Source organism: Macaca thibetana, chromosome 6 (assembly GCF_024542745.1).
Source record: "Macaca thibetana thibetana isolate TM-01 chromosome 6, ASM2454274v1, whole genome shotgun sequence".
Taxonomy (NCBI): Eukaryota; Metazoa; Chordata; class Mammalia; order Primates; family Cercopithecidae; genus Macaca; species Macaca thibetana.
In genome coordinates, this window is record NC_065583.1 from 12,171,618 (window position 1) to 12,175,064 (window position 3,447).

Consider the following 3,447-nt stretch of genomic DNA (forward strand, 5'->3'; position numbering starts at 1 on the left):
AATGTCTGTAGTTCCCTCCCATGTTCCTGTCCGTATGTTCTCATCATTTAGCCCCCACTTATAAGTGAGAACATGTGGTGTTTGGTTTGTTTGCTGAGGGTAACGGCTTCCAGCTCCATCCATGTCCCTGCAAAGGACGTGATCTCATTCCTTTTTTTTGGCTGCATAGTATTCCATGGTGTATATGTGCCGTATTTTTTTAGTCCAATCTATCATTGATGAGCATTTGGGTTGATCCCATGTCTTTGCTATTGTGAATAGTGCTGTAATGAACATAAACTTATGTTATAACAGCATGGCTTATATTCCTTTGGCTATATATATCTCATAACGGGATTGCTGGGTCACATCATATTTCTGCCTCTAGATCTTTGAGGAATAGCCACACTGTCTTCTACAATGGTTGAACCAACAGTGTAAAAGCATTCTTTTTTTTCCACAACCTGACCGGCATCTGTTTTTTGACTTTTTAATAATAGCCATTCTGACTGGCATGAAATGGTATCTCATTGTGGTTTTCATTTACATTTCTCTAATGATCAGTGATGTTGAGCTTTTTTTCATATATTTGTTGGCTGAATAAATGTCGTCTTTTGAGAAGTGTCTTTTCATGTCCTTTGCCCACTTTTTAATGTTTTTTTTTTTCTTGTAAATTTGTTTAAGTTCCCTGTAGATTCTGGATATTAAACCTTTGTCAGATGAATAGATTGCAAAATTTTTCTCCCATTCTGCAGGTTGTCTGTTCACTCTGATGATAGTTTCTTTTGCTGTGCAGAAGCTCTTTAGTTTAATTAGATCCCATTTGTCAGTTTTTCCTTTTGTTGTAATTGCTTTTGGCGTTTTCATCACGAAATCCTTGCCCATGCCTATGTCCTGAATGGTATTGACTAGATTTTCTTCTACGGTTTTTATAGTTTGGGGTTTCACATTCAAGTCTTTAATCCATCTTGAGTTAATTTTTTCATAAAGTGTAAGGAAGGGATCCAGTTTCAGTTTTCTGCATATGGCTAGCCAGTTCTCCTGGCACCATTTATTAAATAGGGAATCCTTTCCCCATTTCTTGTTTTTGTCAAGTGTGTCAAAGATCAGATGGTTGTACATGTGCAGTCTTATTTCTGAGTTATCTACTCTGTTCCATTGGACTATGTGTCTGTTTATGTACGAGTACTATGATGTTTTGGTTACTGTAACCTCTTAGTATGGTTTGAAGTCAGGTAGCGTAATGCCTTCAGCTTTGTTCTTTTTGCTTAGGATTGTTTTGGATATGCGGGCTCTTTTTTGGTTCTATATGAAGTTTAAAATAATTTTTTCCAATTCTATGAAGAAAGTCATTGGTAGCTTGATGGGGATAGCGTTGAATCTATAAATTACTTTGGGCAGTATGGCCATTTTCATGATATTGATTCTTCCTATCCATGAGTGTGGAATATTTTTCCATTTGTTTGTGTCGTCTCTTATTTCCTTGAGCAGTGGTTTGTAGTTTTCCTTGAAGAGGTCCTTCACTTCCCTTGTAAAAATATGGAACACTTCATAAATTTGCACATCATCCTTGTGTAGGGACCATACTAGTCTTCTCTGTATTGTTTCAGTTTTAATATATGTGTTGCCAAAGCGAGCACCTCTAGTCTTTTTAAATGCTACATGATAGTATTTTCAAAATAGCAACCATGCTAACATGAATTGTGTACCTGTTATGTCAGGCAGTGTTCTGGCTCTTTAATAGTGGTATGTCATTTAATTTTCACAGCAACTCTACAAACAAGAAAATCTTATCATCTTCTTTTTACATTTGAGGGAAATGGAATCACAGAGAAGCTAAGCAATTTGACCAAGGTCACACAGCTAGTAAGCAGTGGAAGTGAGTTATGAACCCAAGCAGGTGAAATCTGGAGGCTTTGTTCCGCTTTGCTCCTAATATAAACATACCATACTTTTTTTAATATTCCCTTGTTCTTGGATACTTAAGTTACTCCAATTTGATTATTATACATAATGTTGCACTGGAAATCCTTGTTTATGGCTTTGTGTCCATGTACAAATATTTCTGTAGGATAGAGCCCTAAAAATGCATTTTCTGGGTCAAAAGACGTGCACATTGCAAAGTGTTATCATTCAGATAAGAGGAGGCCTATGGCATTAGGTTAATTATTTACCTTGACTGTGACCGAATTCAGGGCATGATATAACGGGCATGTCTTCAGGACTTGAGAAATGCCTGAGCCCTCAAACCCCATTTATCTTTTATACCATGACCTCATTCTTTGTTTCCCGAACTCTCCAATACTCCTCCCCGATTTGTCTCTAAGAAGGAGTTGGCTAGTCCAGATGTTGCTATGACCCAAATTACTGTTTATTTTGTTTGTATTTGACTTGTCTTATAATGGTGCAGTTAGCATGCCTAGGAAGTCCTTTTGCCCAGGGGATTGGGAGTAGGGACCAGAGTTCTCTCTCACTGGGACCTCCTCAGGTCTTGTTGGTTGAATCCTAACAGTGCTGTTGGTTATGCTTTCTCTTGTGGTCACAAGAACATAAACACATCTTCTCTCTTATTTTGTTTATTCAAAGGTGCTGTCAACTTATACTTTTTTTTCCTAAAATTTTTAACTTTGCTTATTTTGCTTTTACTAATCTTACTACGTTTTTCCCTTCCACTATAACATATTCACTTTTTAAGCAATATTGAAACTCAACGTACATGTCATTTGTTCAAGGTCACACGTATCTATATTAAGTGCCTCATTTAGATGGGTGCCTTAACTGGGTACAGACAGCTAAAATGTCTGAATAGTGAAGTATTTTTATCTTGATTTGCTGTAAATGCAAACAGAAATTCATATCTGAGTGCTTTAGGCATGGAGTGAAAAGGGGATATGTTACCGAGAGTATGAAATCATGTTTAATATGAACACTTCTCTTTCTTGGGAACCACATGAGAGTCCTCACCTGGATATACAAAGGGACTGTTTTTATGAGGCCCTGACTCCGTGATAATTTTCAGAGAAGACAGAATTTGAGCTTGTAGGTAGAATTGTATACTGCTTTCCTAGAAAATATTCTATTTATATACCTCAAAAACAGTCCATACTTTACTGGATCTTTAATAAATATATGATACTGTATTTTGTTATTTGTCCTGTAGGTAAGCTGATATAGAATGTCTAAATCAGGTGTTTAAGAGAAATTCAGTTACAAGCCTCCTTTCATTTTTACATCCACCCTACAACTTAGTCAAATACATTTTGTTCTGTATTTTAACTCTCTATTGCCTGTTTAAGTAAAGACCTTTCTCACCCTCCACAATGACGGAAATTAATCCAAAAGTCTTATCACTGAGTTAAAGTCAATTCCTGCAATATAACTTTGACCTCTTTATAGATTCTTGTGAGTCTCCCCCATGAGAATCTTCCCTGTTCTTGAGACAAGGGGGTCGTGAGGACAAGGCTTCCC

General features: G+C 36.8%; 1 non-coding gene across 1 annotated transcript; it reads right to left on the reverse strand.

Annotated features, from left to right (window-relative positions):
- Window positions 1-1,512: 1,512 nt before the first annotated feature.
- LOC126957679 (U6 spliceosomal RNA) lies at window positions 1,513-1,619 on the reverse strand. The gene has a single exon (XR_007726865.1). It is a non-coding gene; the product is annotated as a U6 spliceosomal RNA (small nuclear RNA).
- Window positions 1,620-3,447: the final 1,828 nt, after the last annotated feature.